This window comes from Acanthaster planci, linkage group LG01 (assembly GCF_054643075.1).
Source record: "Acanthaster planci isolate LZ-2023a linkage group LG01, COTS_SCS, whole genome shotgun sequence".
Taxonomy (NCBI): domain Eukaryota; kingdom Metazoa; phylum Echinodermata; class Asteroidea; order Valvatida; family Acanthasteridae; genus Acanthaster; species Acanthaster planci.
Genome location: NC_141777.1, coordinates 14,317,297 through 14,344,541, shown reverse-complemented (window position 1 = coordinate 14,344,541; position 27,245 = coordinate 14,317,297). Strand labels below are relative to the sequence as shown.

At 39.4% G+C, this 27,245-nt stretch overlaps 1 protein-coding gene and 1 long non-coding RNA gene across 5 annotated transcripts in view; one reads left to right on the top strand and one right to left on the bottom strand.

The window, feature by feature from the left end:
* Positions 1 to 27,245, top strand: part of wdr27 (WD repeat domain 27) — a 254,700-nt gene that overhangs the window by 154,111 nt on the left and 73,344 nt on the right. For 2 of the 4 annotated variants that reach the window (XM_087148084.1, XM_087148094.1), the window contains one exon: positions 23,063 to 24,518. The exons of the other annotated variants lie outside the window; for them this stretch is intronic. The gene's annotated coding sequence lies outside the window, so the exon portion shown is untranslated. Of the gene's footprint in view, positions 1 to 23,062; positions 24,519 to 27,245 lie in introns of those variants that run through there. 4 annotated transcript variants of the gene reach the window in all.
* LOC147800439 (uncharacterized) overlaps positions 24,483 to 27,245 on the bottom strand; it is a 34,970-nt gene continuing 32,207 nt past the window's right edge. The window contains exon 3 of the long non-coding RNA XR_015428178.1: positions 24,483 to 25,711. This is a non-coding gene — a long non-coding RNA (uncharacterized LOC147800439). The remainder of the gene's footprint in view (positions 25,712 to 27,245) is intronic.

Below are 27,245 nucleotides of genomic sequence, written 5' to 3'. Positions count from 1 at the left end.
TACAAGTTTATGAATTCAGTTTGACTGCAAGAATGGAACGTCTATTCTTTGATGGAATGGAACTTCTTTTTTTGCAGAGTACCAACCTTGCATACATGTACCTAGAGTGGACCCATGAACAGAAGAGGTCCACATTATGCAGGTTGTGTAAAACTTACCTGGACTAAGTTAGGTCCACACAAGGTTACTCCTTATCTGTACAACACTTTTAGTGGCGTTTGGGGGTTAGGGTTATTCAAAGCAAAAGGAAGAAGAGCAGTCATCAGGAAAATCAACAAAGCCCCTGCTTAAGATATTGTTCACAGTGCCAAAAAGAAGAGCATTTTTACATGAAATCTACATCTACATGAAAAGAGAGGAATGCCCACCATAGGTATGTAACATAACCGTGTGTTCAGCTGCGTATGTTTAGACAAATAATTCAATGACGTGATGAAATATTCACCATTTAAATTACATGGATTTATTCAGGCCTTCTACAGTAGGAATCAAGCCAAAGCACTTAGGCTGTGTTGACTGAGTACTTTGGACAAGTAGAAGTCTGAACATCTCGAATACATTTCTTTATTCAGACATACAAGAAACATACATCTTACAAGTATTCTCAAGCCAAAGTGGTGCTCAGACATGTTAGCATAATTTTCCCCTGATGCTGGAATATTCAAGCCACAGTTGTTTGTCTTTCAGGCTCAATTCTCACAATGCTGCTCGATATACAGTACATATATTTTGTGTACTAGTATACCACAGCACTGATTCTTGTATCAGAGATTTTATTTGGACACTCAAAATGTAGGTTTGTTATGTCATAGTGTCATTTGGTTGTTGGTGAAATGCATTGTAACAATTCCTGAGCACTGTTTTATTTGTTGGCTTATTGGATTCTTGTTTTGTTAAGCCAACTTACCACAATTTTTAATGGGCTTTTACTTGAAATCTGGACTGTCTGTGTTTGAAACCTGTACCAATCCCAATAACTGAAGTTCTCAGACCATAGTTTAATAAACATATATTTAAAGTATGCTGGAGCACTAAATAAGATACAAATATAATGGCTTGGTGGACTACATGTCTTACATCTTTGCCAGTGCCTTTTCCTGTACTACTTTCTGTTTGTGTGTACTTTGTATGTTTTAACTCATTTGTCCTCAAACTTAAAGTGTCCTAATAAATTGCCTTTTTGTCCCACATGTCCCTGGTTGTGCAATATGCAACAGAAGGGTTTTTTTTACTGAATGTACTGAAAGTATTATTAGTTAAAATCATCGTTTTTATTGAAATGTGTAAATAAAGCAATGGTGTATCCAGTGGTAGAGACCCTCACCTCATCGACATGTTGCAATTTGAAACAAAATACCAGAGCAGTCACTTGGGGGGAGAGGTTGCTTTGCAAATAGACAAAAAATCTAGACAAGCTTGGGAAAAAATAACCATCCGCTTTAACTTAAATCCTGGATAAGCCACTTTGCAAGGGTCACCATTCTGATTTGTTTGTTTTCCAAGACACATTTGTGTCAAGTTTGTTCGTGCATTATATCTTGACATAATCTTGACGGAGCTAATCCCTGATCGACGTGTAAGCTTTTTTCCTTTGGAGTACCACAGACATGACAACGTAACCTGATACAGGGAAGTGTGGAATAACGGGTAGATATAGTCTTACCTGGCACGTGCTGGCTGGATGTGGCGTGCAAGCTCCAACAAAAACATCTGACGAGAAGGGAAAGCGGCAATTATGGGCTCCTGCAGTTTTCATTCAACACATTTCTCTGATTGAGTTCCTTTTCTTAAATCTGAACAAGCCCTGGGGTGCTATATGTATATATATTTTGGCCACACATGGATAAGAATGCCATGATGTGCATGATGAGTAGATGAGCCCAGGGCTGGATTAAGTGTGCTGTAGGCTGTGAGCATCGGTGTTCTGTAAGGCCCTCATCTTTGCTACAGGTACTGGCACCAATTTCCTAGAGCCAGTTGACTAGTGCTGGAACTTGATATTTCATGCTAATTAGGAAACTGTATCTAGCAAACCTTCACATGTCCAGTAATTGTACATACACATGCCCGTCAGTGTCATTTGGTTAAAAGACTCCATAGCACATTTCTACCACAGTTTGCAGGCTCCCAAATTGTTCAAAGGCCCCCCTAGATCGTTTGTAGGCTCTAGGCATAATGCCTACTGTGCTTATTGGTTGTCAGCTCTTATCCATTACTACTCCCTGTCCAACCCCCCCTACCTCCCCACTCTGAGTACGTGGATAACTTTTGTTTATCAAAATGTGGCAAATAAGTTCATTGTGCCTTGAATCTTTATGTTATCTGCAATGTTGTTACAGATTACACAGAGCATTTTGTAATAACTCATAGCCCATTTGTATGCCTGATCAGTGAAAAACCTCAAGAGACTCTGCATCAAGAATAGGATTAACAAATGTAACATTTCATGAGAATAGTATATATGTGTGTGGATCCAAACGCGTGCACCAAATGTCAATCCAGTCCCATCGAGGCTAAAAACAAAGTAATGTTTGAGCTAGTAATATAAAAAAGATATTTTGCAGCTCCTCTACCAGGATTTACACCATTGTCAGTTTGAAACTTTATCAAATTCAGAGTTATCCTTTCACCTGTTACTAAAGTCTGAAACAGATTGAAACTGTCGGTGAATCCTGTGCTAAAGGAAGTTTGTCTCCATTGAGAGAGGCCCTCTTTCTATCTTGCTCAAGAGGCAATTTAGAGCAGCCCTTTCTCTATTCCCTGTCCATGGACTGCAAACATGGACTTGTTTTTAGCCAGGATTCCAGGACTGTTTTTGAAGTCCATAAGGTGGAATGACCAACATTAAAGAACGTAATAAATGTCCAGTAGGGCCTATATTTGGGGGCATCTCTTTACTTTAACTTTAAGTAGTCAAGCAAAAAAAGGTGCAACTCAGAGTACTTCAAAAACACATTCGGATCTGAAAGCCTGCCTACCTGGGCATTTTAACGATACCCTAAATGCTTGTATGTTGTAATGATGAAATTACTACAAGTTCTCATTACTGATTGAGTTTAAATATCATTTAAATCTTGTGTAACAGACCTGTTCACTATGGCATGCCAATTTCCCCAAGATTTTGGGAGCCCCTCATCTCCATCAATGGACGTTAATTTGCTGAAGATCAGCACATTCGTTCTGCTGTCAAAAGTGCTTATTTCATGCAGAAACACCTATTTATTAAAATCAGATTTTTCACAAAACTTGTTGGCCGACAATGAAGTTGCCCCCGTTTGTTTACCTTAAATGGTTTATTTATACAAATATGGCCATATAAAGCCAACTCGCAGAAGCTAATGCACAGATTATGGTCTGTTCTGTTTCTAAATTGTTTACAAACTCAGCAAAAAGTATTTCTTAAAGTCTCAGAGATAAAGTGGATGTGACGATGTTAGTGTACGACAACAGTGTGTTTACCCAGATGACGTGGAAAAGCATTAGAGGAGAGAACACAGATTGGATTTCCGTTTTGGAGGCAGCACATTTTGTGACCCAATTTCCTTGATAATTTGCTAACATGTGAAATGTATGCAATGTATGTAATCATGTTGTGGTAGAATCTTTGTCAAGAACTCTACAAGGTAGTTCTGTCTTTTTCTGTCTGTGAAGGAGGAAATTTGAAGTCTAGGGAGGTAAGCCTTAAACATGCAAGCTCATGATTGACTAATGCCTTGTTTGCGTGCAAACACGAACAATCTATGACAGGTTAAATATCAAACTTAACCAGTCATTATATGCCTGAGAATTGTGGCTACCATATCACTTGATGTTGCGTGATTTTGTACATTCGTCGTGTTTGGGTTTTTTTGCCACTACTCCTGTCAAATACATTCTCAAGCTGACTTGACACTCCAACCCTGTCATGAATGTAACTGCTTCCATTATGCATTGTAATGTGTATTTTGCCACCCTCTCCAATGTTAAGGAGTAAAAAAAATACTAGCGTACCAATTTTTGGTGATGTTTGTACATAACTGCAGTTGTACATTATTGAGAATGTTCTTCGGGAACTCTCTGAATAGGTTTTGGAGACAGCCCTTGAAGTTGACAATTAGTTTAATGAAGGAGTCTTTGCCACTGAGGTAACTTTGGTCGACTTGTCAACGAATGGTCCTTCATTTATTTTGCTCTTGGTTGTATGTGTTGTTGGGCTCGGAGTGTCATGTGAAAAACCTCACCATGACCAGCACTTGAAGCCATTCTTGTCTCAACAGCAGACATGAATGTAGACAGGGAGTCCTCTGTAATCACAGCCAAATCCCTGCTGAATTGATGAAGTGTTTTCTAGCCAAATGTGCTGCTGGTTTTGATCTGTATTTCAGTCTCCCTTGTGGTCATGTTTCCTGATCGAAACCATCAAAAAAGCCAGAAAAGTGCCTTGTGTCTCCCTGGCTGTATATGAAATGCAGTGTTTTCTGACAATTTTTTTTCTATTTTTGTTTTGTTTTGTTTTTGTTTTTTGTTGATAGCACATTTTGGGTTAATTAGTGCTCAAGGGAGTTTTTTTCCTTTAAAGTTTTTTCTCTTAAAGTTTGGCAAATAAAATGACCTTAACCAACCTTGGAGTCTTTGTTTTATTTGTTGTCTGTGTTTGCCCAAAATGTCTCATTGTGCTTGCTTTAATCACCAAAATCACTTTTTGTGTGTGTTACTTAACCTCCTGTATTCATGTCAACATGTCTGTAACAGGTGGAATTTGTGGCTGAGAATAGTTGAAAATTGGTCAAGCTATTGATTTCAAGTTTTGTTGAGCATCGTTGACTGAATGGATTTAGTTTGAACCATATTTGTAAATGCTAGCTTATTGCTATTTCTTCACATTTTGATATTTAATCACTGTTTAGAGGAAGCAAACAGCACAAAAGTTCATTTTAGTCTAGATGGGTGGTTTGCAATAAAGGCTTATAAATCACCAAATATAGTGAACACCATCTCTTTTCTTTGTTGGTTTGTTGTTTGTTCGTTTGCCTATAATAGTTCGAATTTGTGGCTGACAAACAAGATTCTTGGGTTATATTACCCATTTTACAAAGTCTTAAACTTCAAAGAGAAAGCGCAACCTTCTTCATATATTTTTAATGGAATAATGCCCCCTTTGTGTCCAAAGAATGTCCCCAAAATAAGTTATTTTAATGTCAAGCATAGCATGGGGGAAATACTTATGTGTATTGTCAAAATTCCTGAAGATGTGATGGTGTTTTCAGTTATAAGAATTACTGGAACTTATGTATGACCTTATTTTTAGGATGTATTGTCATAAATCTTTGGACTTCATCAGGCAGCTGAACTGCTTGACAGGCCACATGTCTTCAAGCATCACAGCATAGGAGAGTTCACTAGGGCAATGCACAGTGGCAAAATATTTTCATCCATCTTACTAGTTATGGTGTGAAAATAAGGTATCTGGTTCAAGAGGTCACCCTGATACATTTCTCATCTCTTTGCTAAGCCATTCATTATGGAGCATCATTGATAAATTGATTAAATTTGTTAACTTTAAAGTTTGCAGACCTCAGTGGGTTATAGGAAGTACAGTGTTTGGTCCCTCACACCATGGAGCTGTGCTCATGCTGTCCTATAACCCAATCCACTCATTCTGTACCAACACTATGAGTCAAAGTGCTGTAAGGTCAGGACAGAGATGCTGACAGCCCCACTTCTAGATCATTATGCACTGCCTGTGGGTTTCCATCTATCCACTTTAATTAACAATAATGGGAACTTACATGAGTTACCGTAAGCCTTCCAAAGTAGTTATTTTTCTTTTCATTTAATTACACTGTCAGCAGCCTCAACCATAAGACATAGTTGTTTTGGAGGTGAGATTAAAAGATGGCTCACCGTGTATCAGAGCTTCTGACATCATTGCAAGCTTCAAAGAGCTAAACTTCTCTGTTGGAACACATCTTGGTGTTTGAAGCAATACAGTGTAAAATTCATGGTGGTTAAAAACATTTGCAGAATTCACCATTTAAAAATTGTAAATGGAGTATAGTTCAAATTCATAACAGAAATTTGGCACTTAAAGAGACCGTTTTTACTCTGAAGGAAGAAGCAGCTGTGTTTCCCTCTTTTCTCCTGGAGAGACCTGAAGAGTATTCATATGAACAGGTTATTACAGTGCCCCAGAGCCTGATCCTTGTAGATTCATTTAAATGTGCAAAGATAAAATAAATTCTCAGATCAATAACACATGACCTTCTACCACACTTGTAGACAAGTGGTTTAAAATGAGTCAAGAGTTCTTCCTTGGGGTTAGGCGGATGTAGCATACGTGTGCCACTTTGCAACATTTGCTTTGCCTGCCACTGTCATGGCCGGTCAGATTAATTAATTTAATGATTTGCCAAGATGTGATGACATTTGAACAACTGGAGAAGACACACAGGATTCCCTGCACTAATCTAATGGAACACATTGTAATCTTTGAGCTTACCACGTCAGGATGATGTGTAATAACTTGTATTAATCTCTTAATCCGTGGGCCTACGAGTAGTAACTTGTATTAATCTCTTAATCCAGTGGGCCTACGAGTAACAAAATCTGCTTGCTGATAGCATGGATTTCTGTGGGTAGAATTGGCGGGTATCCTGTTTATTCCCCTATTTCATGTAGAAAGAGATCACAGATGATGGAGAATGAAAGCTAATTGGTTTATTGGTTAATTGTTTTGAAAATGAGATCCTCAAGATCTGGACCAGGTTTACATTAAATGAGCCATTATAAACCTTGTAATTGCATGTCCATCTCTCAATTAGCATGTCTTGCTTTGACAAGGATTCACTTATCACTTGGTTCAAATTTTACAACTGGTTTGTTCGTTTCTGTCTGTGTAAAATTTTACTGGATTGAATATTGCTTTTTTATGACTGCACAGAGAGATATTTTGTCTCTACTGTGGTTGGCTATATACTAGAATTGTCAGTGGGTGTTTCTTTTTGATTGGAAAAAGACAGGAATGTGTAAATAACAACATGCATGTTCCAGTTAGACTAATTTTGCGCATATTTAAAGTCAGCTGTTAAATGTGTCATCAATTGTCAAATGCTCTTCAATCACAGTTCACATGGCCATGTATCATTCACCCAAAGCACTGTGCTTCCGAATGTGTGTATGCAGGCGGTAAAAAAACCCCAATGGTTCCTCTTGAAATGGCTATTCAGTCATCTTACTGTTGGCATTTAACTGACTACACACTACAAGTAATTCTGTGGCACAATGTGATGGTTTTTCTGTTGTAATAATATGACCGGTTTTGTGCTGGTGGGAGGTATGAAGTCAGTAGGCCTTTTGTCCCTCTGGATGTCTATTTTTGGCAAATCACAAGGTCCATGACTGGTGCGAGAACACTTATTCCTAAGACTGCTGGAAACTATGGATTTTAGAAGGCCTCCTTTATTATTGGAATCACCATGCTGTCCATTCCTCAGAAAATATCACAAGACCATCAAAACAATTGGTCTTCCAGCTAATCAAGTGTTCACAATCCCACCTATATACTTGTTCAGTAGTTGTTCAGACAAACACTTTATATATGCTTTGAAATTGTAGCGTCATATGGAACCTTAAAGAGCCACGTTTTTCACCTATTTTTCATTATGTGCCTGTTTCTGGTTAATAACATTATGTTTGACTTGTGTTCAGCAAGTTGCATTCAAAGTCTTTTGAAGTTGGTGCCAATGTACATTGTGTTTCATTTAATACTGAAATCAAATGCATTTGGCATCCGAGGTTTCTGCCTTGACATGGTTATATTTACTGGATTTGGGGGTTTTGTTTTATTGTTTTACCCGCATATAATATTTTTTTCCAAACCCATTTGACCTCAATGAATGTTTTATTTTTACTACTAAGAACCAGGCATTGACCTGCATGAAAACAGCTCTCTAAAGGCTTTGCTTTCAAAAATTACTTAAAGAGAAATGAAATAAACACAGAGAATCTCATGTAGCCTGTTTGAAATACCGAATTTCATGATGGGTTTTGCACTACCCTAAATCCCTTTTACCATTAATGTGGGTACATAGCTAGACTTGAACACTGCCATCTGTTGTTGGAATTCATTCATAGTCCCTGATAATTACTTTTCCTTTTCTTAAGACTTGTTGCTGGCTAATATGCATGGATGAAAATATCACTAATTGGCTTGAAAAAAATCAGAATTTACCCCCTCCAGTTCAGTTTGAGTTGGTAAGTGCTTTGCTCGCTCACACCCTTCCCCTGGAATTTCCCCTGGGGAAAAGGGGGTTCCCCCCTCCCCCAAAGAATCCTGGCATCACCCATATTAATAAATCAGTAAAAAGTTATTAAATGTCTGAGGAGTTACACTTCAGATGGCTTGAGGGTTGAATGGAGCATGGTGTTTAATTGAACCCAATCAGAAACATTGATCAAGAGAAAGCGATGCAATTTGGCCTCGCGCGGTTGTGGTGTCAGTGGCTGAATACAGTTAAAAGACAGAATTTGGTTCAGGTGTGTTTGAATCCCTACCTCTCTAGCATTATCTGTGCATGTTGTGGGTCAAAATGGCACAGAGTAATGGTCATTTTTCTCTTTATGAATGTAAAATGAAGTTGCCATCATAATGTCAACTTATGCAATCAATCAACAGATGGTTTGCACCACTCTGTTCAAGCTTTTGGAAATATTTTGGAGCTGGAGCTATTGCTGCCCCCTTGAAATCCATCCAAGCTTTGTATTATTATTTCCTGTGCTGTTCATCATGGGCGTCACCAGGACTCTGTCCAAGGAAAGCAAACCACTTTTTTTCAGGGGAGACAATTTCATGATAGGGGGTACTCATCAGCAAAGAACAGATTAACAACCATTGGAAGGGGTTAATTTTGAGGTCTTTTTAAGCATGTAGGTGATTTTCATCCCCTTTCATCTCTTTTTTGACAAAATGTCTTTTGCTTACCCCTTTTTTCCCTCTTTTATTTTGTTATTTTTCTAGAGGGGCAAGTGACCCCTTCTTGCCCACCCCGTCGCGACGCCCATGCTGCGCACCTTTTTTGTTTGGTTGGATTTTTTTTGCCTTGTCACATCCTGTTGCATGTCCAGTGCCCCATATGAAATAGTTGAATTATTTGAAAATTTTAAGGAAAACCAAGATTACCTCACACTAATTGAATCATGCAGTGGTCACTTTGATAAGTTAATGATTACCTGTTTGGCAGCAGCCTGGGTCACGCAACCTTATCAATATGGCCACTGACCAAATCCCCAAAGCATTTTTTTGTCCAGCTAGCAATTTAATTTTTATAATGTGTGGGTTCACCATAATGTGGTCAGCCAACTTGACCTTCTGAAAGTTGAGTGGCGAGGGTTAGATATGAATTAGCTAACTGTATAGATAAAAGTGAGATTAGTGCTTAGTTTTTCTTTCTCTGTGTGAAAGGAACCTGGTTTATTAATTACAAACCTGGATGAACAAAGTCTTTTTCTGTCAATTGCTTTCTTGAGTGAAAAGTGTGTGTAGCTTACATAAATCCATTGAGTGTCCACTTCCAGCGAAAGCTGCACTCCTGGGAAAGAGTGCGTTTTCTTCCTGCCTTTGTTCCTTTTTCTCCCAATTTTTCAATTACAAGCCTCTAGCAATAAGTGACTTTGAATTTTGCAATGGTTTGCATCATTACTGGTGTGGCCAGTGCGACAGCTTATGACATTCCCGAACTTACAGTGAAATTGCACATACTTTGAGCAAGATGGAAATGATACTCCCCAATGGTTGAACGAAGGGAGTGTCCCCATACGGTGGTCTAACACCCCATCAAGGAAGGCAACGCGTATCCATTTTGTTGCTATGAAACTGCGTAAATATTAGTGCCTATTTGTGGGGCCTGGCTTTGCTCTACTTCCAAGAAACTGGAGTACTCGCAAATTAAAATCATGATGAAACAATGCTGGATGATGGTCCTTGCCATGTGCTTGCCCCTTCAGCGTTTCCTACCCCTTAGTATTCTTGACATGTCTGCTACTAAGCCCAAGTGACAACCCCCTGAATGAAACAATGTCTCATGCAGAGATTAAGAGAACAGCATCGGAAGTTCAGTTTGGGGACTAGGGTGCCAAAAAGATCTGAGCTGCATCTGCTGTTAGTAGGAGTTCAGTGTACTTTTGGCATGGATTCTTCACACCTCACACTATGCAGGCAACATGCTGGGCAGTTCAGTAGATCATGATGTATGTCATTCTGAACACTGCACTAGCCGGGGTTATTTCAGGTCACCCACTGTTTTTAGGGAGGGTAACTTAAGACTGAAGGTGGTAATTTATGTCAGGGAGCATTTCAAATGGAGTCAAGTCAGGCAAGTCCAGACTGCCCAGGCAAGAATGCAGACTGAAAGATCTTGGATTCCTGATGTTCACCAGATGTAAATTTATGGACTGGATCCAGCGGAGCAGAATGTTGGATTTGGAATCACAGCGTGAACGCATCTGAACTTAGTAAATGATGCTTTGCGTTGGAAAGGCATCTCTCTGTCTCTTGAGCTATCATTTCATGTGTGGTGCCATGGCCTGGAACATCTGGCTCAGGATCTGTGGGTAATTCTGCAGAGTTGTGGGTTTGGAGTGGGTGGCCTGCAGGGATCACGGTGTACACTACACTCCTTTGTCAAGACACTCTGTCTGGTCCTTAATTGCTTCTTTGCACCCAGGATGCATGCCTGAGAAGGCAGAGAAGCTTGTGCCTAATATCATCATCAGGGTGTATTCACCATTGAGCTGAGATGGTCTTAGTGATGGGGGTCCTATGTGCAAGGATAATAGTTGTGTTGGTACCCTGGGCACATTTTTGTTACGATAAAGAATGTTTTACCTTAAGATCCAGTTTTAATAGTTTATAGAGGCCTACAGAAGCAGTGAATAACTATAAGATCCGTAACTCAGGGATAGATCAGAGTGTGAAAATTTTTCTTGCTACATGTGAGGCCAAAAATGCCCCCCTCCCCATTTTTGCTTTGGAGTCCTGTTTCAACCTCTTAAAGAGGTAAAGTTGTACCCATGATAACCTCTCCAACATACCAGAACCAATGTCAATCTTACAGCCATCTGTAAAAAGAAGACTAGAACAAAACTAAATTCAGGTTTGTTTTTTATTGTTTTTTTTTAACATGGACCACTAAACATCATTCAGGTTCCCCAGACTTCAGTTTTGCTATAAGTAAACTCTTTTTGTTTTGCCTCAATGTTAGTATTACAGTCATTTGCAAAAGTTTAGAACCCCCATAGAAAATGCATTAACCCGAAGGAAAACCAAACTTAAACCAATCAATCGTGGCAATTTATGTTTATTTTCAATGTGTAACCTTGGTACCTTGGTGGAACATTTTTGACTACATTTCCATGATTTGACATGTTAACAGTCTAATATTTAGTGTGCCCTCCCTTATATCCGATTGCTTAGACTGGCTTTTTTTACCCATGCTGCCTTGCAGACAAAATGTCATACAAGACCTGCCTTTGCAAAAAAATTTCATTCAAATGGATATGTAGCACTACACTGATGTTATGCACCACTGTAAAATCATGTTAAGTAATCATTCAGTGAGACAGTGTAATGCAGGCCCAGTGACAGAAATACCAATAAAATTCAAGGTGGTCTTAAACTTTTGCAAATGACGGTATTTGCAGTAAGTGTGATTTGTTGGTTATGCTTTGCACCCCTGGAAACACTGCATTTTCTTTCAATTTAAATTCAACTTTGAGAAGTCGGCACAGTTTCCTGGCGGCTAAACCTTGTCACCTGTATGATTGGTCCTTTATGCCACCCACAGGCATATACCCTGCGTGCAAACAAGCATCTCCATCGGTGACAGAAATTTGGGTCATCATTTGTCACAATAGGTTCACTTTTTTAAAGACAACTATTTTAGTCAGTCCTGGCCTTGTTGTAGTTCAGGGTCTTCAGTTTTGGTTCTCTTATTTGTGTAACCTTCCTGGGGTGGGACCACCTGTCATCGCACTCCCGGTTCTCAGTTTGGCATTTATTGGTGAAATTCCAGTTTGTTCCATGGAGTGTTATGTTTAGGCAGGGCCTGTTTTCTTCAGGAAGTACACCCAGGCAGTCACTCTTCACAGCGTGACCATCCCTCGTGACTTCAGCATTCTTAGGCGGGAAGACTGTCCCGAGAAAAAGAGTCCTGAAGAGTTATTGTACCACCAATTATCTGCCAATTACCTGCCAATTTTCTGCCAAGGGCATGGGGAGAAAAATGTTTCATTTTTCATTATGTCTGTGAACTTGAAGTTGGAGGCTTGTATGCATTGGACTGCTGACCTTGTAGCTCGACCAGAGAATTAACTGTTGACCACTTACACATGCTGTGAATCCTTGCTGTTTGGTATGTATCCGTGTCTTAAAGAGCCATATCCTACAGATTAAAGGGCCCTTTCGGTTGACAGCTGCTGTGATAAATATCCATGGGCATGGATTGTTTAATCACGAATATAATGCACTTGTATTGTCAGTGCCCAAAAGGTTTGATTGTCCAATCACACAAAATTGCCTATATCTTGGGTTCATTTATTCAAAAATGAAATAATCACACATTGCAAATTCTTCAACTTTTAGATTAATCATCCTTCACAATGTCAAATGGTCAAATTGTCAAGGGGTAACTGTTTCATCAGATTTGTGTTTAAGTTGCATGAAAGCAGTCCAAGTGTTTGCATCTGAACTTTTCAGATCAACTTGATCAAATGCAACCGACATAATATCTCTGAACCAACTTGGACATCATGAGGGAGCCAGGTGCTTCTCCCCTTCCACCTGAAGAATTTGAATCAAGAAAAAGTGTAAGTACAATGGAAAGAATGGAAAAGAAAGAGAAAAGGGATGGAAATCGTCAATTTTCATGAAGAAGCCTCGAAAAAGATTCCCCTGTACTGTTTATTATTGTTGTTCCAACTACTAAGTGGTGTTTCCCTAGCCTCCTCCCCTCCCTGTGAGACATGGCCCCTTCCTGTGTGATGCCCAAGCTGGATACATAGCTGCTACCATTCAATAGATTCAGTATGTCACTCATCAGTTAAAAAAAAAAAATTCTCATATGTCGGGAATTTGTTAGTGACACACTGTTATTTCAAGTTCTTCGGGTATATATGCAGAAACATATTTCAGGTTATAGGGGCCTTAGGCCTGTTTGTTTCGAATGGATCTGGATCAGTGATCCCAACGCTGGTTTGCTCGTTCATTTGGCAGGTTATGGTGTCAGTGAACCAATTCCTGATCATTGATTACAGTCTGGATCCATGTGAAATGAACAGGAGTGAGGTCATATTAATAAGACCAACTGGAATCATAAATATGTACAACATTGAGAAGAGGGCATTGTGTGTAAAAAGTAAAATAGTTTAATACACCAAAGAATCAGCATGATGTACAAATTAGATATGATTTGAAATTGGATAGTTGAAATTATCATAGAGTGAATATATAAATGTATCAACCCCAAAAGCCATGTTATATTCATTTTATCACACCTTACACAAAAGGCTTCATTGAACACAGGAAAGAGTTGACATTGACGTGTATGTGCCAACTTTTTTTTTTCATGTACAGACAGGGCAGGTTGGCATGCATGCCCACCCCCCAAATTGACAGTTTCATTATTACTTCATAGAGCATTTCACCTCATGAGCTCGTTGACAAATCTATTACTCATCATGCGCACTTGCATGGACCCAAGCTTATGCACCAGGTACACTGCAAAAATAGTGATGACGTGATGGTGAATAGACCCGAGGTGAAGATTTGACTCTTGGTCATGTGTTGCCAAAACATTTTTAACAGCAGCTAAGATACTACACACATTTGATATTCCAACATCATTCTTTTGTGTTTGTTAAAAGCAGAGCAGGCAATCTCCAAGTTAGCAATCCTGCAACTTGTTGACCTTTGACATCTGTTTTGGGCCATTTTAAAGAAGTCTCTCGAACGTTGAATTAGCCCAGGTCTTCTAGCTAAACTGTTTGCCCTCTTTCAAATCAATCTTATCGAAAACACCCTTGAATTTAGGTGCAAGCGATTGAAAGAGCCTGGAGCTTGAACACTAACAGCCTCTGGCAACTATCATCAGGAGACCGGCCGTGAAGAATTGTGCAAGCTACAGTCTCTGACAATCAGCCACGCCCTGGCATCCTGAAGATATGATGTGATCGGGCTCTCCGTTCTGTTTCTCATTACCCACTGTTTTGAACAACCATGGTGTTCCAACACTGCAGAGTACATTTTTTCCCAAAGAAAAATAGATGTTATGCATATTACAGGAAAGTGGTCGATTCATGATGGGTCCAGTCATCATGATCCCCAGGGCATTTGGAGATTGACCTTCAGTAATTTTGAAGCAAATTCTGTTATATACCGGTATAAATGAATCTTGTCACATTATTGTACAGTGTCAAGGAGTGGTAAGATAGAGTCAGTGGCCAAGTGTTCTGGGAAGTACCCATCAGCACAGTGTTTCACATATGAGTGGGGACTGCCTTCATATAAGTGTTCAGCTATGCCTTATATAAATTGTGCATGTTTTGCTCTTTATCAGCAACTGATTTCAGGGACCAAACCTTCGTAGGTTTTAGCGAAACAAAATATACAAAGGATATCTTCTTTTTCTCTGCTGCACCTTTGCAACAACTTTATAGTAGTATTTGGCGAATTTGACCGGTTCCATGCAAATAAGTTACAAGTTGTCAGAGCCACATTTTAGGTACAAGCCTTGTAAAGAGTATTGTACTATGGATATCAGAAGGAACTCTCAACTTTTTCACCCACAACAATGCCCATTTTCACCAGGAAATACAACACACAGAGCTTGGCTTGCTCTGTCTATTGTAAACTGAAACAACATTTCTGAAATGAGTGGCCCTTATGATTCATTTTTACAGAACAAGTTCCACACAACAATCCAAGACTGATGCCAAGACACCTAGGGCTAGGTGGCCCCCTACAAAATCGTGCCATCTGTTGTACAAACTAACTGGTCGCCGATGCCTATTCGTCAAAATGACCTGCCACTGTGCTATAAAGTACCGAAGTGTGACGTCATTTAAAACCAGTAAATGCCATACAAATGAATGGAGTATGAGTACGTGTTGGCTCACGCACCCAAGTGTGTAAACGCCTTCAATCGTGGACTCCCTATTGTTCCTCTTTTAATCATACTTTAACTTTTTCCCGCCCGGGGACTCTTCGGCAACCGTGGACCCTAATTGTCCCTATTGTTATAGGTCCATGATTGAAGGCGTTTACACACTCACAGGTTCTCACGCTAATGCCTTTTGCACGCATAATTGCATGTGTCTGTGACATATTCACTTCGGTACTCTATTGCCATATCTGTACATTACATGTAATAACCACTCTCATCACTAGAGACCCCCTAGTGTCCTCTCACTTTGTACAGCTACCCCACAAGGCTAGGTGCGCATGCATTCAAATGTGAAAGTAAGTCATTCATGTAGGCCTTGTAACGAGCGTGATCCATCATACGTACAGTTAGTGTGTCAGCACAGTGGGAGATACATGTACAAGTTGCAGGATTTTTCATGTTCAGTGTTCTTATGTATAAATTGGATTTATGAATTTCAGAAATGGAAGCAAAAAATCATCGACCTTACATACCCCTACTTCTTGATCTTTGGGAATGTATCTCGAGTTTAAAGTACCGTCCATCAGTTGTCATTTGTTTATTATGTTCCTTTGAGGCAATGGGCTCAAAAATCTAAGGGAGAGTGCTTGGTTAAACTTAGCCGATGACTCTGTCAGCTCAGTGACTAATGTACGTATAATTCAAGAAAACAGTATTTTTTATGTTTTCAATTGCACCCAAAGTCATCAGCTGAAGGCAGTTATTATAGTGTCATGCACTGAGCAGGTGAATTATAGTAACCACGCCAGTTAGTTGTGTCAACACTTGTGGGTACTTTGCTAAATGACAAGCAAACTACTGATGACAGTTTCCAAAAATGCATCTTTAAACCCATTGTTTGAAGTGGCTTTCTTTCAGTGTCTTCTTCAAAATGACAGCCTGCCAGTAAATAATTTTACAGGAAGCTTAGTCCCATAATCATCTTTAAACCAAGTATGCTCTTCTACAATAATTCCATCCATTACTTCTTGGATAACTGCAAATGATGGACTGTCCCTTTAAAAACATCTTGATTGGCTCAATTCCTGGCTTAGCCTTGAGGGACTCCAACAAATTATCATTGTTGAATGACTGATTCAGTTATTAAGGGACTCTTATCGAGTTGGAGTCTGCTGCAATGTTCCCTGCCCTTTCCCTGTCTTCATCTGGTGTGCCAGAGGGTTAAGCAATCATTCTTTTCAACAAGCTTCGTATGTAGGTCTTGATGAGTAAAATCAAGTCAGAAGGATTTAACTACTCCCTTCATGGTCATACCCTAGCTTCTGTAAATCTGCAGTGCTGTTCCGTTGAAATTTCAAGTTATGAAGTCTCATGTGTTTTCAGTTAATTTTGTTCACATTTCCTGGATGTTTTATTGTCACAGGAAATATGGGCTCCTGAACAAGTTAGGTAATTCAAGGACTTTAGTATCTGTGACCTGGTGTGAACAGATGCCATTTTGGTTTGAACATTTGATCTGATTTTGAAATTTGAAGTTCTTGGCTTTCCAATTTGTAGGCAAAGAGAACTTGAAGTTGATGAAACTGAAATCTTTGCAGCATCTTCATATAGATATTGTGCACACTGAAAGAAAAATACTCCTGGGGGACTTGTCAGCAGGTCATATGGTAACATCATGAGTCAGTGTTTTTGGTGAAAGATTGGACCCTGAGTCTGTGCCATATGGTGCTTGCAGGGATGGAGTAGCAGTTTCATTTCTTAAAAATATAACTGATAAGTGCAATTAAAAGGTATCTTTGCTTGAGTGTTCGCCAAAGTTAAATCTCGAGTGATTATTGAAGACAGCGTTGTTGCAGTGTTTTCCATGTTATGAACCTCTTCATATAAAAAGTATGGCCACTCAGATACTTAAGAATTCATGGTTTTTTATACACGTATCTGTACTTAAAAACCAATGAACTCTACACTGGCTCTGTTAAGAACTACTGCGGCTGTAGACTATGTAGCCTTTTGCATATGTTGTCTTAATGAATAGGACTTTGTGTCAGCAATGGAACTTTTATTGCCTTATACATGCAACATTCTTAAGAATTGACCTTGCTCTTAAATTTGCATAAAGGTCAGTCTTGTCACATGCAGTGAGGGAAGGACAATGATGATAGAGGAATTTAATTTAGATGCTGAGTGTGAAACTGGATGACTAGAAGCTGTGACAAACAAAATATAGAAAAACTTGATAAAGAAAAACTTGCACAGTTTCGTCTTATTTAACAAAACCCAAATCCTGCACACATCATTTTCTCAAACCCAAACAGAGGTAAACCATATACCTTAGTTCCCATGGCATTAATGGGCACGACACTATAAATAGGACTTTAATTCAGGCAATCACAATGCCTCAAATGACCGTGAAAGAATGTAGGAAAGTACAAAAGTTAAACAATCTCAGTTCTCGCAGTTTTTTCTGGAATGGTTTGATAAAGTTTTGTTTCAACTAATCACAGTTCCAGGAGTTCCTTGTATTCCAGTGCACAAGAGGTCATTGCTAACCAATTTGCAATGTTTTTATTTGTAGTCACATACACAGTTTGCCTCTGCATTGTGCTTAGTTTCAAAGCGAGTATAACATCCACATAGAAAACTCAGAATGGCGATTTATATTGCTGATCAACTGATCTGCTGTTGATATTTTGATAGTATTCTCAATATCAAGATTTTTTGATGTTTTGATATTGAAAATATGACTCGGCAATGTTAATTTCAAGTTATATCAAATAATCGAGTAAATGTCAATAGCTTGTCAGTCCCTATAAAGATATTGGTTTCAACCTCGATCAAGAAGACACAGCATGTCAAATAATTTTTGTTTTTACTATGATGTTGGAGCAAATGCATTGTCACAATGATGGTCAAAACTAATGCATACCAGAATTTGTTTGCCTTTTACAAGGAATGGGAAAGTCACAAGTGGTAGACTTAATTATGTAAGGGCTTTTTTCCTGGTAAAGCTAGTCAGCGACTGGGCATTCCCTCCCGTTTTCATGCCCACTCAAAGCTCCTTCCAATGGTTGAGGCTTCTGTCATAATTCCTCTGAGCATGTCACTCTGTGTGTGTGCGCACGCCTTGCAGGATTGGTGGAAGGGGATATTAAGAAGCTGAATGTCAGATACAGATTGGCAACACACTAAAGGCAAGACAGTCGGACTCATGAATGTTCACCCAGCACCGGCTGTTGTGTATCAATTTAGTTAATACATGGTATTGTATGACAGGGGTAGCTATAATCTGGTCCTGTCTCCTGCAACTACAGCTTCAAATTTTGATCAAAAGAGGCAGCAGTGAAGAGCTGTAGCCGGTGTTTGATGGCATGCTATAGTCTCATACGGAGATGCTGCACCGCATGTTGCCAACATAAAGTGCAACACATACCATTGAACATGTTTTCCTGAAGATATACCTCACATATATATTTGCAATGGACATTAGCAATGACACACATGATAAAGCCAAAGCAGAAAGGTTTTTTAAAGTGATATTGAGCCATTTTATGCAACATCTTACTAGAAGTCAGTATCGATCCTTGAAATATCATAAACTGATTTTAATTGACACCATTAGTCCCTTAAAATTCTACAGTATTTGGATATTAACTGGACTTTTGGTTACGCAATAAATTGCTGTGACAGAATGAAATTACAGTGAACCAGATTTTCAAGTTCGTGAATCTGGCTTTAAAAAACCCTTTTAAGCTAATGACCATAAGGATGACCTTTAGTTTAACACTGGTTTCATAATTATGTGTTTCACATTCTTGTGAAAACCCTGGTTGCAAGAATATATTAATTTGTTTCACAGGAAGAGAGGGCCTAAATGAATTGAATGGCAAAATAATTCCCTTAGACGTCTCGTGTCCATCACAAAAGCTCACTGGCAGTATAAAGCAAAACTAAGTTGAGGAAGGAAGCATATGTGGACGGCAGAAGCCTTGCGTGTCAGTCCAAATCCAGTGAGCTTAGGTGCAGCCACAAGCCCACACAGTCAAGCAGGACATTCCACTGATGAGAGCTTACAAAAATGTGCTTGGGTTGAAATGGGATCTCAGTGAATGAAGCTGCACTTTGAAGTCCGAAATTCTTGGCTTTGCAATCTGAAGCTAATTAGCTTATACTAGGGTGGGTATTTCAACTGAATACCCAGAATTCAAAGTATTAATTGCTCAGCTAGGTTTTCATAATGTTAACACAGTTACATTAATTTGTGGTTGAGGTAACTTTTCCAATGGGACTCTGAAAGATTGTTGTGAATTTTTTTTTTCAATTTAGCATCTGTGTGCTAAATAGAAAGAACTGGCTCAAGTATTATTTCACATTGTATTTTGTGGAGACAAGTTACAATTTCCTTTCGCTATAGTATGTTATTTCGACATAATTGCCTTTATTCATGGCATTGTCAATTTTGGGGGATATAACAATTTTTGTCTAAACTTCTCAGGTTATTTTTTATGTTGGAAAGGCTTCTACCTTGTGGGCTCTACCAGGTTTAGTTATTAATAGCATGGATGCGCAGTCTTCAGCACCTGTTTTGGTCTGCCCTGGCACCAAATCACTCAAACCATCCATGTGCAGTTGTGCTCCCATGTTCTGAGTATATGCTGAGTCACTGCAGTGTACGTTTGGTTCAAAAAAAATTCTTGGACACAATTCGAACACAGAAAAAGAATCAATGTGAATCAAGAAAATGAAGTTGTGAAAGAAATTTGCTGTACCATAAACTGTGTTTATAATGTATGCTTACAATGCCATTAAATGAATCTGTGATATGAAGCAAATTTGCAATGTTTTGAAACAAATGTGTAGCGTCAACTTAGAACAGCATTTATCTTTGACACTCTTCAACATAAAAGTCACTGTAGTATGTCGGCCCACGTTTCTGTTAAAATTCTATCCATTGAGGCGTCAAAGAAATTGCACCACACAGCCGGAAGAAGTATTAACCCATATCAAAATGCTCTGTAAAGGTGGCTGGCTGAGCAGAGAATGATTTATCTTAAAGTGAGATGAGGCAGTCAGTTTCTTTTCAGGGGTCCTTCCTTCGCCCAGAAAGGGAAGAAGTCAAGGGTCCTTTGTACGCATACAAGGAGACACATGATGCATGAGTGGCACCACATTCATATACATGCCTCATGCATCTGAAGAGTTATGTGCATTTTAGCACCCTGTAGTTATATTGGTTTGGTGATTAAATTTAATCCACATGTATGAACCCCACGCGCAAGTATGTGCACCTCTGCTGTAGTCACATTTAATTCTGACTGTTGGAGTAGCATATGAAATTTGGAACAAATGGTATCAGCCCCCCACCCCATGATCTGTGGGCTCTTCCCAACGTGGATGCAAGGTATACAGTCATTAACTTTGAAAAGGCTATTCCGAAGACCCACATAACCTGGATGTGGGCTGTTACAGAATCCGAATATCAACTTTCTTTAGCCAAAGCCAACCACACCTGATTCCAATTGAGTGATTTCTTCCTGCTCCTTGTTGAGGATGGGGATTTGTTTACCATATAAGGATTAGCACTCTCCAAGGGTTGAGAGGAATTTCCTTTACAGGTCTGCAGACTGCCCTTTTCCTGTGGTGATTTCTTTCCTAAGCAGACAACCGTGAAGACTGATCGCTGGTTCCGTTCTGACCTTATTCCCGGTTTTGAAATTAGATTCTGGCTGCTGAATTGCAACCCTCTGTATCGTCATAGCATAAGTGAAACTGTTAGTGGTGTCTTGTCTGTGTGTCTCTGTGGTTGTGTCTTAGTGGTTGTGTTGTACCAACAGGATGGAGCTGTCTTTTGGACCACAACTTAAACCGTACCTGATGTATTTTACAGATTCTTTTTCTCTCTTTCCGCATCAAGTGAGAAAGATTTGTTTACTGACGTGGATCACCTCCGTTTTACTAGTTGTAACAAGTCGTGTTTTTCTCGGCAAGTCAAGAGGCCGCCTTTTCCTGCATTGATGTTATCAGGACGAAGACCTGAAGAATGATTACTGGGCCCCGTTCTGAGTCTACCCCTACCTTAGCAACAACCTTTTCATCAGAGGTTCCTGGTTGTGCTGCCTGGCAAGGATAAACTGATAACAGATGATGCCTATATGCACCTCTGTTGTTAACGATTCTCAACTCATGACCTACATTTCTTCCTACAAGCCTAGAGATCAAATACCTTACTTTTGTTTTCATTTGTTATTCTGACACTCATACCTATATTAACCATATGCTGCCGGGTTGAATTTGATGTTATATGATGTATTCCCAGGGGATTTCCAAGATATTTTGTTTTTCAAAATTCATTACTTCATTTTCTGGACATTTACACTCACAAGAATGACTGTTTGGTGGCTGCTGTAATCTGACCTTATTCCCGGTTTTGAAATTAGATCCTGGCTACTGAATCGCAACCCTCTGTATCGTCATAGCATAAGTGAAACTGTTAGTGGTGTCTTGTCTGTGTGTCTCTGTGGTTGTGTCTTAGTGGTTGTGTTGTACCAACAGGATGGAGCTGTCTTTTGGACCACAACTTAAACCGTACCTGATGTATTTTACAGATTCTTTTTCTCTTTTTTCGCATCAAGTGAGAAAGATTTGTTTACTGACGTGGATCACCTCTGTTTTACAGGTTGCAACAAGTCGTGCATTTCTCGGCAGGTCAAGAAGCCGCCTTTTCCTGCATTGATGTTATCAGGACGCAGACCTGAAGAATGATCACTGGGCCCCGTTCTGAGTCTACCCCTACCTTAGCAACAACCTTTTCATCAGAGGTTCCTGGTTGTGCTGCCTGGCAAGGATAAACTGATAACAGATGATGCCTATATGCACCTCTGTTGTTAACGATTCTCAACTCATGACCTACATTTCTTCCTACAAGCCTAGAGATCAAATACCTTACTTTAGTTTTTATTTGTTATTCTGACACTCATACCTATATCAACCATATGCTGCCGGGTTGAATTTGATGTTATATGATGTATTCCCAGGGGATTTCCAAGATATTCCGTTTTTCAAAATTCATTACTTCATTTACTGGACGTTTGCACTCACAAGAATGACTGTTTGGTGGCTGCTGTAATCTGACAGACGACATCTATTGACGCCCGAGTATTTCAGCCAGGCCTGCCACCTTGTAAAGAGAGCCTAGATTGTGCGGTGTTACGTAATTTTCTTTTGCTCCTGAAACTTGCCCAGTACACTGCTAGCAGACCAGATTAGCATGCAGAGGTTTTGTATCGCTCATCCCTGTAGCGCTTTTGTCCCCAGTGGTAATCCGCTTGCGCTGAATTCCACAAACAGTGGTATAATCATTCAAAACAATGCCAGATTTCCTCCACTATTGACAACTGAAAAAACGTTGGCAATTCCCAGTATCCCGGTCTTTTGTTCCAAGTACTGTCTTTTGTTACAAGGCCAAGCTCCCTTGTCCGATTTTGGTCACCCCGGCTTCGTGTATAAAGCCAATGTCTCCGGTGGTTAAGGTGCCTTTTAACTTATGTGGCATTTATGAAGGGTGAGACCAAATATCAAAATACATCCCATACGAACAGGCTAGCATGACTCTGGTCAAGTGGCCAAAACATCTGGGCAAACAGGTCATGGATTTATCAGCTTTTCCTTTGGTGTCTTGTGACTTTTTCTACATAAGTACCCTAATATTACCCATCCATGAATGGTGCAGTGTGAATTTCATAGTGACCCAGTCCCATGTGTGTTATATTTGGCAGAAAATCTTGACTTTTGGAAAAAGGCAAGAAGCCACCACCATTTTCCATCTATAGTGGGACACCGTTGATACTGGCTGTTAATTGCTGGAGAGTCATTCATACATTCATTCATACATTTCTCTCTGTCTGTGACATCATATTTTCTACACTTCATAGCAACGCTGCCGAGCAATTGACTGCTGCCTGTTGTACACGGCCGATGCAGGATACAGTACATGGTCAGCATCTACAGGCGTCAGACTGTCTGCTGCTGAAGCCACTGGGAACTGCTGTGAGGGCTTCTATACTCATCACCCACAACTGTAAAAAGAAACTTCCACAGTGTGTTTGCACGCTCCTTGTGAAGCTGGCACTGATAATCACTGCGAGTAACGCAGCCTTTTGCACAAAGTGGTTGAGAAAATGTACGTTATTTGTAGTTCCAGTATGTGAAGAGGCTACTATACACAGTTGCACCAGATTTGAGACCTAGTTGACTTTGGAGGAGCAACATTCTGGAAGATCCCAAGATTACACTTGAATACCAAGCATACAAGTATATTGACAATTTTTCTTTCTGACTGTGGTAACATCATGCCTAAAGTCACAGAAATGCATAGCATTTTAGTAACGTTACATTATGCCATATTGTGAATTTAAATATGGAACTTAGTCAGGAATTACTTGTGAGTGATGTAGTCATACTTCAAATACTTGTAGTAAAACACAAGATCAAAGGCTACCTTGTAATACTTGTGGCAAATTTTATAAAGTGAATTGGATTTGTGCCAGTGGCAATGCATGCTGCTTTGAAACATTTCATTTTTAAAACTAAACTCAGTATACCTTTACCGTAGAGTTAAGTGCATGATGAACTGACAAATTACTAAGTTCTTTTTAGTTTGTTACAGCACTGTTGAATATCAGTGCTGTATTCGAGTCCATCACAAGTCCCTTCACAAGTCCAGTCACAAGACTTTTCACAAGGCCAGTCTTAGGCATAAGGGTGAACAATGACAAAGAATGCTCTTGTCACAGCTCATTTGAATAGCTTGTGAATGGGCTAAGACTGAATGACATGTGATGGACTTTACAGGGACTTCCAGGGATTTGTGATGGACTTGAATACAACACCATTGAATATTATTGAATGCAGTTGGGGCATTGCAAAATTGAACATTTAATTCTTCTCAGTAAAAAATCTTCCTGGTCATATCCCCAGGTTTGATTTAATTGTAAATATTACTCAATATATATGGGGTAAACAAGATACTGTGCAAAAAGGTCAAGGGCATGAGCTCTCAGTAAGATCAGCTACACTGGATAATTAAAGCATTCCTATAGAGTACCGAAGCATGACCTCATTTTGAACTAGGACAAATGAATGGAGACGCCCATGTGTAGGTTCACATGCTAGTTCTCGCACTAATGCCTTTTACGCACATTGTGTGCGTGTGACGTATTCACTCTATAGGAGACACGTTAAGGAACATGGAGCAACTTATGAGTGCTTCTCCCTGTTATTTTTACTTGTTTTGAAGGTTGAGGTCAAGGAAATTGCTATATTACTCTCATGAAAGATATTGTTTCTGACATAAATCCTGGCAGCTGAGCCAAGTCAGGAGCCTGGCGATTTCCTGTGTTCCTGTAGTTTGTGTGGTGTTCTTTGTCTGGATGTACATGCGGGCCAATCAGCATTCTTAGAAGTGTATATATTATTCATCAGAGTTGTCATTGGGTCCATCACAGGTCCACTGAGTCACAAATCAGTGGGATTTTTTCATCAGTACAATTTGCCAGTCGTGAGTTTATCCATAACATCAAAGTCATCATAAAGTTGTTTTATGAAAGCACCTTTGGAGCTACAGCAAGTTCAAACACAAATATGAGACTTTTTTAAGACTAAATATTTGTGGCCAAACAAGTCAAAAGCTATTGGGGATTATTTTATTTTTGGCTTAACAATAGTGAAAAATTATGCAGTAGTTTGCCAGGAAAAAAAATTCAAAGAAAAAGGATGTTTAAAGATCAGAAAACAACACTTCCATTTCAATATACATGTATTTCTAAATAAATTGCAGTCAATGATTTTTAAAGAGAGGAAGCATCATCACTAATAGCATAAACAGTTTGCATATCATCTATGATATCACAAATTAGTTAAAACATAGACTGTCAGATGTCCTTAACCCGAACAGTCCTGAATCCTCCAATTTGAATAAGATTTTGCACACACTCTAGGGAGTTAGGGTTAAATATGCAGCAAACATACAAAGTGCCCTTAAAACTATTTTTGAAAAAAAATGGTTTCCAGTTGGTGATTTTCCACAGCATCTTGATGAATATGCTGTTCCATACTGACAGCTTTTGGGATCAAGTAATCATAAGACAACCTGCATTGTCTTCACCTGAAAGTGGAGACTGGTATACCTCAAGTTGTTAGTCCAGGATCCCTGATTAATTGGCAACAGTGATCAGTCCTCCAGTTTTGAAATTTGATTATCCCCAAGCCTTGCTCAACTTGATGAGACCTTTAAATTCAGGAAGCCGTTTACCACAACATGCCAAGTACCTTCCTGGAAACTTTTCATTGTGTTCGAATTGCAGTGATTTCCACATTAGGCTGCTCAGTGGTGGTTTGGGTTAAAAATAAAACATTCTGCTTTTACTGGAATCTGAAAGGGGCTTCCTATGGCCTCCGGGCTGGAGCTAGCCAAGTTATAAACATTCCAAGAATCACCAGATGTTGCTCTGTCTACGACTTCATAGGGTTTCACCGGGCAATTTCATGTGGGGGTGTTGTGGTAGTCCCCAAGGAGGCCCATTCTGTCAATGAATGTGAAAGGAATTTATGATTGTAGGACATACAAGTGTTTAGGAGACCCCTTGGAATCTGGTGAAATGCATGCCGCTTGACCCAATTCAAGTTCAGCCACAAATATGTGTGTGAGGGGTGGTTAATAAGAAAAAGTCTTGCAATTCAAAATGGTGAAGTTTTTTGTTTTTTTTTAAGTTTTTGGTCTCAAAGCTTACATAAGGAAGAAACAGTAAAATTTATTGTAAATTTATGTATAATGAAAGTGTTTCCCAATATTCTCTGAGAAAGAGTGTTAAAAATTAGATGTGCTACGAAGTGATTGTTTCAATCAGCGACTGACAGAGTTGCCTCTGAATTTCACTGCAGGATGAGTCATGCCAGTGCCCTGGGTGCGGTTAAAGATTAGACACACCTCCAGGGTGTGTCTTTTGTTGGCAGGAATAATTAACACACTACATGTACATATAGGCCCTATGGCTGGAACATTGCCCTGCCTTGCTATTTATGGATGTGAAAATTTGCCAAGTAAGATTCACGTGGATTTGCCGGATGAATATCCAGTTCATCACCTTCAAATGAAAGCATGCCATGTTCTTTTATCATAATTGAGCATTAAACAGATCGTTTGATACGCATGTGTTGCACTTAGATACAGTAATGTCAGCATTGGTGTACTTTGGGGGAGGGGGGGTGGGGTGTATTTTTTGAGAGGGGTGGGCTATTTGATACTTCTCTCTTAAATTTTGGCAGTGATGAGAAACCCAAATATAAATGTTGAGGTTATTTTGTAATCATCCAACTGCCAAAGTGGAGAAGAAACAATTCAAACACTTTAAATACATCATATCAAAGTGAGGTTATGGTAAGTGATATGCATGCAAAAAAACATAACATGTACATGTAGGCCTATATGAACATCAGCATGGAACCGGATTGCAGTAGAATTGCAGTACACACACATTAAAGTGGCAGTGATGACCTTCACATCAAACTGGTTCTCATCAGAAAACCCTTTGTAGTATTTTAATTGCACTAAAAAAGTTTTCCCCCATACACATTCATAAACATGTATCACTTTTGTTGGTAGCCATGATGACTGCGCATATACAGTACTTTCACACATGGGAATGCATTTTAATAATATTGTACTGCATGCTGCATATATGTAATATCATGTACATCAGCAATGGACAGTTTCTTTACTCTGTTGTGTCAGACTGCGTTTAATCATGTTGATCATGTTAACATGAGTTATATCCCTGAGTGTGCGAACAGCTGAAGTATGACCTGCAGGTAGGCCAAAGCATCCCGTGGAGTATACTATTTCATCACATAGTTATTTCAAGATGTCAGAAGAGTAAATGTTCAATTGCGGGATGTCCTGCGAGAGTAATGTGAATGCAGTATTTTCCTGCACCCCCCCATCAAGAGTAACACATGAATGTGGTCTTGAAGTCAGAAGAGATGAAGGTAGAGCTTTAATTCTCATCGGCAAGACATAAATGAAATCATGATGGTCTAACCTTTGCTAACTGAACTTTT